This window comes from Sus scrofa, chromosome 13 (genome assembly GCF_000003025.6).
Source record: "Sus scrofa isolate TJ Tabasco breed Duroc chromosome 13, Sscrofa11.1, whole genome shotgun sequence".
NCBI lineage: Eukaryota > Metazoa > Chordata > Mammalia > Artiodactyla > Suidae > Sus > Sus scrofa.
The window spans coordinates 108,200,835-108,217,469 of record NC_010455.5 but is presented as its reverse complement, the minus strand read 5'-3'; the positions used below and the strand labels follow the sequence as shown (position 1 = coordinate 108,217,469).

Sequence of the window (16,635 nt, the reverse complement as noted above, 5' to 3'; positions counted from 1 at the left end):
ATGGCAATACGGCAGCGGCAAGAGTGTTCCCCTCCAGTATTTCAGGAAACTGGTTGCTGTCAAGATGTCACACAGATTTGACGGACAAGATGTGGAGCAGAACTATCATCTGTCTGTTTGTTTAATTTCCTCAAGAAGAGTTCTCCATCAGCCTTACTTTCTGGGGTTTGTGATCACTAAGTTCTAAAGACTTTCTCCTCAAAATATGGTCCTTAGTCTGGCTGCATCAGCTGGGAGTGTGTTAGAAATGCACATTCTTAGGCCTCACCCCAGACCTACTGAGTCTGAATCGACATTTAGACAAGATCCCCAGCGAATTCTAGTGCACAGTACAGTTTGTGGACTGTTCCTTTAAAAGATATAATGGAACATATTTGTTCATTTTTTAGTTCATATGACCAGTAAAAGACTTGTGGAGGATGTGCAGTGAATGGAGATGGTACCCTACTTTCAAAGGACTCAGTGTTTGATGATAGAGACAGACAAGTAAAAAAGAAATACATGTGAAAGTTGTGTAGTCAAAGTGGTTTGTCTTGGAGAGAAGGGAGTGTGTCTACCTCTGCCTGAGGAATTCCTGCAGGCTTCATGGAGGTTACATTTGAGTGTTGAGTCTATAGCGAGTGCAAATATGTCTGAGAGGAAGGAAAGGAGTCTTTCAGCCAATGGAAGTATTACATGAAAGCTTGAAAGAACATGAGTCATGTAGAAAATGATGAGAGCTTTCAAGTTGCTGGGAACCAGTTTGTGTGTGTGTGTGTGTGTGTGTGTGTGTGAGAGAGAGAGAGAGAGAGAGAGAGAGAGAGAAAGAGAGAGAAAAAAAGAGATAGATGTGATTGTAGCCCTTGAGTTGGGGCTTGATGAAGACATAGCGGTGTTTTTTGCTTTATCTCCAGCACCTAAAGTAGTGCCTGCAGCATACTAGGTGCTCAATGCATATTTGTGGGCTGAAGAAATGAGAAAGGAATAAGACAGGAGAGGTAAGCAGGATCTGAATATGAAGCTAATAAGTGTGGACTTAAAGGCACTGGAGACTTTTAAGCAGGGCAACAACATGACCACCTTAAATGTGGGTGGCATCAGCAAATGATCAGCATAGGGGGAGCTTGGAGGTGCGGGTCCAGGGAGGAGGCCCACAGCAGTAATGTGGGGGAAAGATGATGAATGTCTGAACAAAAGCAGTGGCACTGGCTATGGAGAACAGGTCAGATTACAAGATGCTTACAAGGCAGAATTGAGACAACTCACTGATTGCTGTGGGGGAGAGACAAATGGAGAGAAACACCCCAGGGGTGTTTTTTTTTTTTTTTTTTTTTCTAGTTTAGGTGACTTGAGAGAGAGGCAATACAGAAGGACTGGGGAAAGACATTGAATTGTTTTGAGATGTACCATTTTCCATGCCTCAGAAACATCCAGGAGATATCCATGAGGTGCTTGGAAAATTAAGCCTGAAGACAGAGATTTGGGAGCTCTTGGCCCTGAGCACAGGGAGAGAGAGAGAGTGTGGCATGATAAGGTCAGAGTCTGGGAGTTTATGGGACCTGAGGAGAAGAGCTTAGCCCTGGAAACGAAAGGAGCACAGGCAGGGGGAGATAAGGAGGGCAATTCAGAGGCTCTGCCTTTTACACTCTTAAGGCTCCTGTTTTTTCTTGTAGCACTTACAGAGCTATAGTTGCAGATTTGTGATTATTGATTTGACTATCTCCCTGGGCTCAGTATGAGAAGGGACCTTGTTCTAATCACAGAGCCAGGAGCAGAGTAGCTACTCATTACATTTTATGCATCAAAGAAATAAGAAGGAGTTGTCCATAGTGTCAAATATCACAGAAATGTTTAGTAGGAGTAAATCTAGAAAAAGCCCATAAAGATCGTCAGCTTTCACTGGCAAACTTGGGTGCCAACAGTTTTACTGGAGTGGTACTTGAGGACCCCAAATTTTAGTGGTTGATAGGTGAATGGGGGTGGAGCTGGGGCAGATGGTGTAGACTAGATTTTTTTTTTTGTGTGTGTGTGTCTTTTAGGGCCGCACTCATGGCACATGGAGCTTCCCAGGCTAGGGCTCCAATCGAAGCTATAGCTGCTGGCCTACACCACAGCCACAGCAATGCAGGATCTGAGCTATGTCTGTGACCTACACCACAGCTCACGGCAATGATGGATCCTTAAGCCACTGAGCGAGGCCAGGGATTGAACCTTCATCCTCATGGATTTTGGATTTTGTTTCTGCTGAGCCACAACGGGAACTCCCTAGACTAGATTTTAAAGAAATTTGACAATGAGGGGAGAGGAAGAAATAAAATGGAGGGGATAAGCTAATTTACAATAGGAAAAGTCATCCATTTACTGGAATGTTATTAGAACATAAAATGCCTACTGTGTGCAAGTCTCTTGGTGTTAGGCACTGGAGATAGAGCAGTGAACAAGGCATATATGGTTCCTAGATACGAAATATTAACTATACAATCAAATAACTATAAGCATGCTAAGAGATCTGGTATGTGAAATGCAGGAAAAGTGCACGGTGATTGCTGAGTGAGACTGATAGAGCAGAAACAGTCTGGAAGGTGAGGAAGGTGAGCTCTGAAGGATGCGGGTGGGGTGGAGAGCATTCCCAGCAGAGGGAACAATATGTGCGAAGCTCTAAAGTAAGAATAAAGCTGAAGAATGAAGAAGGAGCTGAAAGTGAGGGGGATAGTGGCTCACTATGTGACTGGTAAGGCTGTTGGGGGAGAGGGGGCCTGGTTATGTGGGACCTTGAAGGCCTTACTGAGAACATGGGTCTTTATTCTGAGTGCCCTGAGGAAGATGCTCTGATCTGATATGTTTTTAAGATATGACTCTGGCTGCTGTACAGAGAGTGGATCTGGGGAGGAGATCTGTTGGGGGCATCCAGAAGAGAATGGATGGCTCTTCAGACTGGAGAAAATGGAAATAGAATTCACAACATTTTTAGAGAACAAAATCTTGGTTAGTATTTGATGATGGAATGAGGGAGAAGAGAATATAGAATTGGTTTCACAGCTAGTGCAAATGGGTGGACAGTGGTGCTATTTATGAATATAAAAAAAATCACTGAAAGAGGATATAAAAATGAACATAGTGAAAACATGTTGAATTTGATGCCCAGGAGTAGATATCTAAGAGGCGGTTGATCTGGAACTCTTAGATAAATCATGAGGCATCTGTTGAAAATTTGTAGAGAATGATTGGAAATTCAGTGGAGATTTTAGAAGTTGAGAACCTATGGGGAAGGGCTATTTAGTATCAAGAAATCTTTTGAAGATATACAGGCAAATTTGAAGACATACGGGCATCTGAGAAGAGACTAGCACAATCTGAATTTGATAGGTTTAACTTAAGATTACTCGACAAATATGCCATGGGGATTGTTAAAATTCATCCATTAATAGGTACAAAGAACAGAGAGCTATGTATACTACCATATATAAAATAGATAAACAACAATTGATTTACTGTAGAGCTCAGGGTACAATATTCAAAATCTTGTAATAAACTATAATGGAAAAGTATCAAAAAAGAATATATGTATTTGCACATATAGGGGTGTGTGTGTGTGTGTGTGTGTGTGTGTGTGTGTATATATGTGTATATATAACTAAATCACTTTGTTCTACACCTGAAACTAACACAAATAATAAAATAAAATAAAAGAAAACACAATAAAAAAGCATAATGGAACCCAGTTCCATTACAGTAATTGTGGAACACACATTTACAGTTTTTGGATAGTATCAAAAAAGAATAGGTATGTATATACATATAAAATGTATGTATATGTAAAACTGAATCACATTGCTGTACACCTGAAACTAATACAATATTGTAAATCAATTATACTTCAATTAAAAAAAGAACAGAGAACTACACTGTATTTCTTTCCTGAACAGTATAGTTTTATGTTATTTAGAGGAATATACAGAATAAATGAGGTAGTCACGGAGAAATAAATTAAGTGGTTCTTCAAGGTGTTCTCCACTTCTGGGGTTTTGTGAGTCTGCACATAACATATTTCCTTCAGTAAAAATGTAAATCCTGAAAAAAACGTCTAATTTACCAGACTTGGATTTTCTCCATTGTGTAAATACCCATTTATAGAATGTATTTGCTTCAAAGGAAGAGCCATTAAAAGCTCCAATTTTAATAGGAACTCTATTCTCTTCTTTTGGCCAAAAACTGAACAGGGCTCTTTTGGTGGGGTAATGAGAGAAATAGAATTTGAATTTTATTTTATTTTATTTTATTTATTTTATTTTATTTTACTTTTTATTTTATTTTATTTTATTTTATTTTATTTTATTTTTAGAAGCATTTAAAATTTAAATACCATCAATTAATTAACATCATTGCACCCACCAGCAGTTAGTGGCTCATCTGTCTGATATTACATACAGAACTTCAGCACTGAGAGAGACTCCTAGACTCAACACCTCTGGTTTCTTCCATTGCTCTATAGCTGAGTGAGCATGGGTTTAGAGAGGGATCATGATTTGCCAAAAAATGCACAGCCAGTTGACAGCAAAATTGTGATTCCAATCCAGATTGTGTTATGCTATAGTCTTTCTGAGGATTTCAAAGATATTAAATATTACAACCTGTCTGTTCTGCAGATTGAGGGTGGAGAATTTATAGTAACCTGCCTTTACTTAGTCATCCAGCCAGAAGCGAATCCCATGTCTCCCTACTTGACTATTTATGAACAAAAGAGGCTGGTGTGATATTTTAAGGGATTATTCATTGAACTAATGTGTCAGAGTGTTGAGAGAAGTTTGGGGTTGTCATAAAAAAATTTCACTTTGAGTGAAATCAGAAGAGATTAAGTGAATAATTAGACAAGGATTGAATACACTAGTTAGAATAAATGAGAAACAAATTTGGCAGTAAGTGATTCATTTGAAGTTTTATTCAGCCAGAGGCAGTTACTACTATGAGTGGAGGGACAGGGGAATTACTGAATCTTGGTGGGGAATTGTCTGGAATGGTAGTTCCCATCCCTGGTTGCACAGTGAAAGCATCTGGGGTGCTTTTAAACTAGTACTGATGCCTAGACCCCACCTTACCCCAATTAAATTGGAATTTCTATGGGTGGGGCTCTAGGTGTCATTATTTTTAAAAAAGCTTCGTAGGTAATACACTTGTGCAGCTATGGTTGAGAACCTCTGGTAGGACATACTTATACAGAGTTTGGGGCAATTGTTCTAGGACCACTAAACTGATGTAACAACCACGGCCTTAAATGTTATTATCCGTCCTGTCAGCCATGCCTAGGGCATCTTTGTGCTCAAGTTTTATTTTTTATTTTCTTTTTAATGTAAAAAAAGAAGGGCATTTTGACAGGATTTGTTTTTTTTTTAATTATTTATTTGTAGTTAATTTAAAATTTTTTTTTAATTTTCCGAATACATTATTTTTTTTCTACTGTTCAGCCTGGTGACCCAGTTATACATAGATGTATACATTCTTTTTTCTCACATTATCACGCTCCATCATAAGTGACTAGACAGTTCCCAGTGCTACATCTCGTAATTCCTTGTGCAGATTTTAAAACAATGTTCACTGAATGTACTACATCAATATAGCTAAGATGCCCATTTTGGGGCCTGCTTTCCAGGACTCTATATTAAACCAGGGTAAAGGGCTCAAAATTTTCCAGAGACAAGAGACAAGCTTTCATCTGTCAATAATAGCAAACTGACACGTCCTGAGAGGGGAAACCTCACTTACCAAAAACTCTTTCATCAACAAGAACTACTTATGAGATTAGGAGCCTCAGGTTGCATCTACTTATCTCCCTGACTTCATCAGTTCAGGTCTGGGTATAATCAAAAGACATATGTATGGAGGGTCAATGTGAAGCAACAATGTTTGTTTTTTAGCCCATTCTAAAATATCCATCCAGTAGATGATGAAATGCAAAGAAAAACTCATTATTAAGACATTTCTAACACAAGGGCCTAAGTTAGAGGTACAGACAGGGCTCCCCAACATTCTGCAGAATGAAGTTTTAACTGTAGACCTATTTGCTGGATGAGTCCTAGACACATACAGTTATCCTAGAGGGTGGCCTGTGGGGAAATAGTTCTCCTGGTTAGGGTAAAGTTCGAGCTGTTTTATATCCTTCAAATTGAGGTCTCTAGAACTGTCCTGCACGTAGGAATTATAAGGGGCCAAAAGTTGGAGGATCTAGTGGAGAGAGTGAGGGTATAGGAGCTACAAATATCTGCATTAGAATCCTCATTTCGCTTCTCACTAGTTGGGGAACTTTGGGTGCTAGCAATGGCTTCTCGGAGCCTCAGTTTTCCCACCTGTAAAATGGGAACAACAACAATAACAATAGCTTACTTTTAGGATTGTGAGATTTAAAAATAATCTTAGAGGTATCAAATATAAAGAATATAGTTTCTGCATATAGTTGTCATTCTAATTTGCAGCTGCTGCTTCTACCTGTTTATTCATCATCTGTGGGATAATTTCTAGTTTATTCAACATTAAAATTGGAAAGAGCAGAGGGCTTGAAGCATGAAGATGGGCAAGGATAACATTTATAAGAGATTGGATGGAAGTAGCTGATAGCTGATTAAGTGTCATGAGGCTGTGGTGGGTTTTCCATTTGAAAGATGTTCTGGTACTTTTATGAAAAAAATGTCTATATTATATTTAATACTTCTGCTACTCTCAGAACTCTAGCTTAACTCATTTTTTGGAAAGAGTTCTCATTACCTTTTTTTTTTTTTTTTTTTTTTTTGGTCTTTCGTCTTTTTAGGGCTGCACCCACGGCATATAGGGGTTCCCAGGCTAGGGGTCTAATCGGAGCTGTAGCCTCCGGCCTACACTGGAGCCACAGCAACGCCGGATCCAAGCCATGTCTGCGACTCACACCACAGCTCATGGCAACGCTGGTTCCTTAACCCACTGAGCGAGGCCAGGGATTGAACCCACAACCTCATGGTTCTTGGTTGGATTTGCTTCCGCTGGGCCACGATTGGAACTCCAAAAGTTCTCATTATCTAGCTGAGTGCCAGGGATGGCTTCATTGCAGAGTATAAGGTTCAGACTCAGAGTCTGCTTGCACTATTCAGGAGTTTTCTAGATTCTTCTATCAAAAAGAGGCAGTGATAGGGTCTAAGGAAAGTCCTAGAACTAGGAACAAGTTGACCCCTCCTCATGCTATGAGTGGATGAAAGGCTGTTGATGAACTGAGAGGCATACCAAAAGAAAAAAAAAATAGAGATATTTAACAAAACCCCAAATAACTCCAAACCAGATAATTCTTATACCAAACATCATACTAATCCTGAAATAAATACTCTTTTGTCTTTTCCTATCAAAAGTAAGACCAGTTCCAGCAACTCTTGATCTGGATTTCACTAGAGAGGGTTAGGGTTTGTCTTACCAAACCAAGAAATTGCAGTCTGGCTTTTCTTAAGAAATTCTGCTAAGAGGACCAGAAAAATGCAAAAGCTGTGTGATGGATGAACCAGGACATCTGTTGTAGCAGAAGGTGGATAGCTCAGAACACAGGGCTATTATCAAATGAAGTAATAGTGCATGGCATAAGGCCTGCACATAATGAGCATTCTCTTTCTCACTACCCTTACCGTTGTAATGAACTTACACCATGTACCAGGAGGCAGGCTCTATTTGACAGGTATTATCTCTATTAATTTTCACAACTATCCTACTAGATGCTATTATCATGGGACCCCAAGGTCACATAGGTATAGCTGTTCAAAGTTTGTTCATTCTCCATTCATCCATCCAATCAATACTTAATGAGTAATGGAGTTCCCGTTGTGGCTCAGCAGAAATGAATCTGAGTAGCATCCATGAAGATGCATGTTTGATCCCTGGTCTTGCTCAGTGGGTTAAGGATCCAGTGCTGCCCTGAGCTGTGGTGTAGGTCACAGACCTGGCTCATATTCCGTGTTGCTGTGGTTATGGTGTAGGCTGGCAGCTATAGCTCTGATTCAACCCCTAGCCTGGAAACCTTCATATGCCACAGGTGCAGCACTAAAAATACAACAAACAAACAAACAGAAAAACCAACAAAACACTTTAATGAGTACCTTCTGCGTGTCAGGCTCTGTTAGAAGCTGGGGTAAAAACAAGGACCGAAGCAGACATAGCTGCTCCCTCAATGAGATTATAATGTAGATGTAATGGGCTACAAAGAAATAAAGAAATGAACCTGTGTTAGGTGGTGGTGACTGTTACTGAGGAAATAAAACCAGGAAGGGGGAAGGAGATGTCATAGGGATGGGTAGAGGATGCTGATTTATGCAGGGGTGGAGGAAGGCCATTATGATGAGTCCTTTGCTCTGGAATTCCTTTAGGGTGGGGCTGAGACCACAGTCATCTCTAGATGCTTGAGAGTAAGTACTGCTTATCTCTAGCTACAACCGCTTTCTCGTCTGCCTTCCGCGGAAATTTTCTAAGTACTCAGAATTAAATATACAGCTGGAGTGAAATCCCCTTGATAACGGTATGGCAGCAGACATCAGGTTAGACAGTAATCTTGGGGCTCTTTGGAGGAAATGTTTGGATCTGATCAAGGAGATTCATCTTGGTACTGGGATGGAATATTCCCATAAACCTTCAAATATGACATCTGCATAAAGCGGGACTTTGCAAGGTGGGGATGTGGATAGGTACCAGGGTGCAGGCAGATTTCCGTCACACACATGGCAGTCAGGTAGCAGGCAGTTGAGGGTAGGAAGGAACTTTAATCTGCGAACCTGGCCAGCAAGCCACATCCCTTTATTTTGGGGCTCCTCCAACTTTCGGAATGTTGTCACTGACTGTATGTTCCCCAGCATCAAGTCCTGCATGAGGGAAAGAGGAAGGCGACGGGATTCCTTTTTCAGGACCAGGAGAGGTTGTGGAGAGGTTGACCACATCATTTCCTCTCACATCCCACTGGCCAACACTTGGTCACACTTGGAGGCCGCAGGTTAACAGCACAGACTCTGGAATTAGACTGTCGGGATTCACATCCCAGCTCTTCCACATGTGCGAGTTACTTGACCTCTCAGTTTCAGCATCTGTAAAATGGGAATGATGAAGTAGCACTTAGCCCCTAGGATTAGGCTTAAATGTGTTAATTTGTAGAGCACCTAGAATAGCGCCTGGCAAGCAGTAAGTGTGTTATGCTTGCTTATTATGTAAGTAATTGGCCATGCCAGGCTGCAAAGAAAACTGGAAAATGCAGTGTCAAGCTGGATAGCCAAGTATCCTGTTAAATAAAACCCAGCAGGTGTCTTGTTATTAAAAGGAAGAAATTGGGGGTGAATACAGGATAGTATGCCTATGTAATTTTCATCTGAAATAGCATACTTCTGAGAGTGAAAGGATGCCATTATTAATAATTACACTGAGATAACAGGCATAAACAGGAATCGTGTCCTAGAAAACTGCTATGCTTGGGCACCTAATCCTGGGCTATTAGCTCTCTCCACCAGAGCATGTCTGATTGACTTAAATTTTTTATTTAAAAATGACAATTCAAGAAGCTGACTTCCATTTTCAGGAATGGAGGGAGCAGGCAGGTGGAGGGAGGTGTTAAGCATTTATTCCATTCAAATGACACTCTGAATGACCTGACCTCTTGGAAAGGTATAGAGATAAACAGAAGTATCTAGATTGCTAAAAGTGGCAATTAGGGCCATAGAAATCAACATAGACAAGGCAGTCTCAGTGCCCAGCACTCTGCTGGGTGCCTTAGGAGAAGGAAAAAAAAAAAAAAAAAAAAAGACAACAAACGACAGAGAAAGTGCTCTGGGTGTTCTTGGTTTCTGGTAGGAAAATAGTCTCTATGTGTTTGTGATTTGCTTTGGAGAGAAGACCTATACATCAGTCCTCAAAATCAAACATTTCTTGGGTGTGAGCATCTTTGGTTTTTTCATTCCCCCCCCTTTAAAGTTATCTTCAATATTGGCAAATGGATTCCTAACAGGCTTCAAAAGTCTACCTTTTGCCAAGTTATTCTAAAGTGTTGTTAGACTCTGAAGAAAAATTAGCCTTGCTCTGGGACTTTGAGAGAGAGGAGCCTTCACTAAGTAATAAATAACATATCCAGGTTGGAAAGGAAGGTGACCACCTACAGCGCGAGTCACAGAGAATTCAAAAACCTCTGTGAGGAATCTCACAGTCTGCATTTTCTTTTCCTTTCTGAGAGAAGTAATACGTCATGGCAGATAAGGAGAAACAAGTGAGAAATGAATATGAACTCCAGGTTCCTAGCAACATAAGAAAATGTAAAACAAACAAACAAACAAAAAACAAAACAGCATTGGGTTGACCAGAGGAAAAATCATAGCCAGCTATAAAAATCCATCCTCTGCCTTACACATCCCCACCAAATAAACTGATGCATTTCAGCAAATGGTAAATAATGCTTAAAATGGCAGAAGCTAGAGTTGGGAAAATAAGAACCAGGTGTTGGGAAGAAGGAAAATCAAAAAGAGCATACATTTTCCGTCAACAATCCCTACCATAAATTGTAGCAATGCCACCATCACGACCCGGAGCCCGCAGGGAAGAGACTGTTGTAAAAATGATAAATCAGAATCGCTACACACCAGGTCTTGATAAAACAAAGAAAGTTGATTCCAGGGTCTGATATATATATAATCACAGAGAAACAAAGCTTGATCAGGGAAGGGCCAAATGTGAGGAAATGCAAAGTTCAGAATCTGATGGCTGCTTAATATTCCAACTGAGCCGAACATTGGATAACATAGTGGAAATTGATGACTCAGTGGAATCCAGCTGCAGCAAAATAGAGATATATTACGAATTTCTGCACAAGAACAGAACGATATATATGCCAGTGCCTGTTCATCACCTTTTTATGTATTCTTCATATCTGGAAACAAAAGAGAATATACCGTCTATACCACCTTCATAAAACAGGGTTAACATTTTCTGGGATTCTGTTGTTGTTTTATTCATTTCAGGAAGCAAAGTCAGCCTCCCCCTTTAAGGAAAATGCCTAGGTGTAAAAATGAGCGATTGTTATTGCATTTCTTAGGTGATTGCCCTAATTGCACTCCTGAAAGGCCCTCAGATTCCACAAATTTCCCTGTGTGTGTGAGACAGGGGATGGAGAGGCTGAGGTGCTGGTGATGCAGGAACCATACTGGAGGGTTTAGCTGAGCAGCCTCAATCGCAATGTGATACTGGATCTCATAAGCACTGGTTTGTTGCTCTGGGGGACTTTCAGGGGCTGTTTATAAAGCAGCAAGGTTTTTAAGAGTGGATATGGGAGATTCTTGCGTAGGAGTTTCTGAAGGTCTTCAGGGGACACAGTCATTGCAGAGAGTTTTAGACCAAATGCTTACTTAGCCAGAGTTTTCTGACCCTGATGAGTCCATGACACTGAGTCCATCAAGGGGCACCATTATGGTCATTTTGGGCCTCTGTTTTTTCAGCTGGCTTTGCTTGTGAGTTCATGATCGACATTCAGGAGCTTGGCATGGCCGTTCTAGGGTAAAGATCTCGACCCAGTGACCTCTATCTCCATGTCTATCTGACACCTTGTCTGGCTTGAGAGAAATGGGTTCTCAAAGTGTGATACCTGGACCTAGCAACATAAGCATCAGCCTCACCTGGGGGGAACTTGTTAGAAATGCGGATTCTCAGGTTCCACCCCAGACCTACTGAGTCAGAAACTCAGAGGATGAGGCAAATCAGTAAGCTGTGTTTTAACACACTCTTATACACTTTAGAGTTTAGAACACCAGTCTAGGGGCAGTGGGCTAACAATTTCCAAGGGCCTCCATGTGATGACTGAACTAGGCCTGTGGTATTTATTGTTGTACAATCACGCTTAAGTTTAGAGGTGATCACCCCCATTTTAAGGATGACAAAACCAAGACTCTGAATTTCAGGAACTTGCTCAAGATCATGCAAAGTCGGTGGCAAAATCAGGATTGTGAACCCAGATCCTTCTGTTCCAAAGCTTGTTCTTTCTATTCTACCTTGATGACAGCCATGGCTCCAAATCTGCTCCCAGTTGGTACGGAAAGAAATTCAATTGGTTCTTCAATGTCACGAAGAATTAATGGCCTCTTCCTAAGAAGTAGATTAGTACAACTATTTGTTAGGATGTATGAGCTTTATTTTCATGGGATTTAAAACTGGTAATCTTTTACAGGGAAGGGTCAGAACCGTGAACCTCAGTAGCTCTCTTGGTGAAGGCCAAAGTAAGCAGATAATGAGAGGCAGCAGTTGTAAAATAATGGAGAGCATGTGTAGCAAGAGTCAGGAGGTTCAAGTCCTTGTAGTTTAGTGGCTGCATGACTAAGTCACCTAACTCCTCTGAGGCTCAGTGTTTTCCCATCTGTAAATTGGGTGGAATGTCTTGTCTCTCTCATGAAATTAGGGAGAGGGACAAATGAGAGAAAGTAGAGGAAAATGTCTTGAAACTCCAGAGTGTCCTTTAAATTTAGAGTCATACCACTGTTAATACAACCAAGAGACAGAGATTCCAGACAAAGTTATCCACTCTTCTCAGTATCAGGGATGCTCTTCCTCTGCTTTGATTTGTTTATACCCCAGAGATCAGGAACCAGGTAAGACAGTCAGTTAAGTGTGTCTTTGGCAGAGAAATTAATTGTCTTCAGGTACAGTTCCAATCTTCTAAATAATGATGACTGTGGCACTGGGAGAGGTTGGGGATTATGCGTGATCATGAGAGACAGATCTTGTGAAAATGGTTATGTTGGCTGGTGATGATTGCGGCGGGGGGATGGGGTGGTAAATGATATCAAACCAGTGAGCATCCAACTTGAGAGAGAGGCTGGAGATTTGGGATGGGACCCAGAAAATGGGAGAACAAGTCTGGGGACATCTGTAGTGCTGACAGATAGTGTGGTACCTGCAGGGGAGACTCAGTCTTGGGGAAATTCTACATTCTCACACAGACATATTGTGACTCTAATTCAAAAGTTTCTTTATCATTTTTTGACTCTGTTTACCTGAATTTTCAATAAATATTAGATATTGTCATTTAATTTTTATTTAAAAAACTAAATGTAAGGTACTGAAGCATTATATGCATATTGCACTGTTTAATCTTTGGAATGACCTTGACATGTTGTTATTTATTTTTTTACATATACATAAGGGTATTATATTGAGGTATAATTTCATAAATGAAATAAACAACTCAAGTATATGGCTTGATAATTACATGTGAATATTTACATATGTATAGTATGTAACAACCAACCAAATGAAGATATAGAATATTTCTTTTATTACAGAATATTAGACATGGTGGTATTATTATTCGCCTTTTGTAGAGGGAAAACTGAGGCCCAAGATGGTTAAACAACTTGCCAAGAGGACATGGTCAGAAAGAGGCAGAACTAGGGCTGGACTACTGGGCTGTCTGGGTTGTGGCTTCCCCTCTCTTTCCCCTCTCCCTGGTACTATGCTCAGGACACCCAAGGAGTCATAGCTGTAGAGACTGGATCCAGCCCTTGTTCGGCTCTGAGAGGGACTCTTGGTAGCTAAAGCTTGCCAGAATCTCACTTTTAGGGCTTCACAGGTGCCTGGAAGACTTGTCAATTGCTCCCAGATCTGGTTGACCAGCCTTGTTTATCACTTCACCCCCCATCACCATGCCCTCTTCATACTAAATTTCCTCTCATCCCTCAAGCTTCATACACTTTTATTACTTTGGTCAGATGTTTCTCAAAGTGTGGCCTGTGTTCTACGCACTCATTAAAAATGCAAACTCCAAATCCTGTGTTGGACCAACAGAACCAGAATCTGAGGGTGGGGGTCAGAAATTTGCATTTTTTTTTTTTTTTGTCTTTTTCTGCCTTTTCTTGAGCCACTCCCTAGGCATATGGAGGTTCCCAGGCTGGGGGTCCAGTCGGAGCTGTAGCCACCTTCCTATGCCACAGTCACAGCAACGTGGGATCCGAGCCGAGTCTGTGACCCACACCACAGCTCACGGCAATGCCGCATCCTTAACCCGCTGAGCAAGGCCAGGGAATGAACCTGCAACCTCATGGTTCCTAGTCGGATTCGTTAATCACTGAGCCACAACAGGAACTCCAGAAATTTGCATTTTAAGAAGCACCCCCAAGTGATGTGTCTAAAGATGAAAGTTTGATGGAGTCCTGTTGTGGCTGAGTGGAAATGAATCCGACTAGTGTCCATGGGATATGGGTTTGATCCCTGGTCTCATTCTGGTGTTGTCGTGAGCTGTGGCATAGATCGCAGATGCAGCTCGGATCCTGTGTTGCTGTGGTGTGGCATAGGCTGGCAGCTGCAACTCCTATTCAACCTCTGGCCTGGGAGCTTCCATATGCCATGGGTGCAGCCCTAAAAAGCATAATAAATAAATTTATTAATTAATAAATTAATAAAAAAAGATGAAAGTTTGAGAACCAGAGCCTTTTTGTTCTTGCTATGCTCCCTTCCTAGAGTGCTCTCCTTTCATTTTTAATTTTCTCTAGCTCTGCTTTTTTCTAGCACATGAATACCCTTAAGTGCTACCCCAGATGTCACCTCTTCTATTAAATTTTCTTGGTTCCATCCCAGCATCCCAGCAAACCCCACCTTTGTTCTCCCTACCAATTTGTTTCTGCCCCTCTTAGAACACTTCTCATCTTGTACTTAAAATACATCTCTAGCCTTCTCTCCACTGTGAGTTTTTTGAGACACAAGCACTGTGCCCTATTTATTCTCATTCTTCTCTTCAATGCCCAGCACAGTGCCTGACATCGAGTAGTACCCACCAGAAGTTTGCATGTAGGAAGACCTACAAGGTAGGCCTTGGTCCTAGAGGAACATGGGTAGTGGGTAAGAACAAAAGCAGGGATCTAGTTACTTGCTCCAGGGCAAGAGACTGTCACTTTGCTCTATTCGAATGGGTGAGGCTAGCACTCGGCAGCTAAAACCAAAGAAACATCACTGCAAACCAGACTCTGCTATCTACCTGTTTAGGAACTTACAGTTCCTCATAGTGTGGATGGAGGATTGTCCTCAGATCTACAAGCCAGGGTCATTTGTACCAGCTGGTCCTCACTTCAGCTTCTATGGATTACATTTGTGATGATAAATGCTCTGAGAGCTAAATGTGGGAAAACTTGGCAGTGGTTATCAAGTTGGGGGAGCGTTGTTTCAAACATGGAGATACCATCAAGCACTCTTTCTCTCTGTATATGTGTGTGTATATGTGTGTGTATATATATATACAAATTTTAGGTCAAAGCTCAGAAGTGCCATTGTCCTGCTGATGTCCATGACTCAAAGTCTTTTAAGAAATATCTTCTGGGTTTTAACCAAGGTTGCATAGCTGTGTGGATGCCTGGTAAAAGTCCTGATGTGACAATTTCTTTCTTTCTTCTTCTTCTTTTATTTATTTATTTATTTTTGTCATTTTGGTTTTTTTTAGGGCCACACCTGTGGCACACGGAGGTTCCCAGGCTAGAGGTCTAATCGGAGCTGTAGCTGTCAGCCTTTGCCACAGCCACAGCAATGCGGGATCCAAGCTGCATCTGCGACCTACACCACAGCTCACAGCAACGCTGGATCCTTAACCCACTGAGTGAGGCCAGGGATTGAATCCACAACCTCACTGTTCCTAGTCAGATTCGTTTCCGCTGCAACACAATGGGAACTCCTGATGTGACAATTTCTATTGAATCATGAGCTTGTTAGACTGTGTGGCTTTGCTTCTCTGGCAGTTTCTTCCTTTGTCCAGGACTAGGAGACTAACTGCTGAAAGAGTGTCTAGATAAGGAGGAAAGCCAACTGATTTTTTTTTTTAAACTTTGCTTTTAATTTTTACACCTTCACTTAATTTCCAGAACCTTATTTTTTGTTATATTTATCATGTTGTAAATTCACCTATAACAATTTACATGGAAGAAAAAGGAAGGCTTGGGTTTTTCATAAAAAATTATTAAAAAATTATTTTTGTTTATTGAAAAATATTAAAAAGAGAGTCTATTAAAAATTATTTTTGTTTCAGTCAAGTTTCAACAGCAAATGTTGAAGTACCATTGAAAACTATAGCCTTCCCATTCCTGGATAATCTGTTTCTGTCCTTGTTTGCCTGCATATGTTTTAAGACTTTCCAGAGTGGTTGTTTCTATTTAAGGCACATCATTTGCAGAATTCTGAAATACAAACCAGTTCTTTGAAATTTTTGATAAAGCTCAGTTCTTAATAACAGGAGGGTTTCAAATGCCCTCATAGCCACTTGGCCATCTGTAAATAAATGAAGTTCAATGGGGAAAATAGCATAAGGAAGCCGTTTCGGTTACTATTTCCATTTTGTTCATTCACATCATCAGATTTCAAGATGACAAATATGGAAAGAGTGTGAGAACCCGTTTAAAAAAATATCGTATTTTGAGACTTGGATCTGAGTTCAAACACTCAATCTAAAGGAGACGTATGATTCGAATGTGAGTTATTATCTTTGTCAATTTCCAGAATTTAAATTTATGTTGGGATAAAGCAAATGCAGGGCTACATTTAACAATGGGGCACATTCTTCTTTTTGATTTATTTATTCTTCAAGCAGAGGCTCTTACATTCTATGTTTGAGACTATGGGCACTTGTCCTAGGTAGACATGAATATTAGAATCTCAGAT

At 40.7% G+C, this 16,635-nt stretch overlaps 1 protein-coding gene across 5 annotated transcripts in view; it reads left to right on the top strand.

Annotated features, from left to right (window-relative positions):
* MECOM (MDS1 and EVI1 complex locus) overlaps nt 1–16,635 on the top strand; it is a 582,930-nt gene that overhangs the window by 118,667 nt on the left and 447,628 nt on the right. The gene's annotated exons all lie outside the window — the stretch shown is intronic.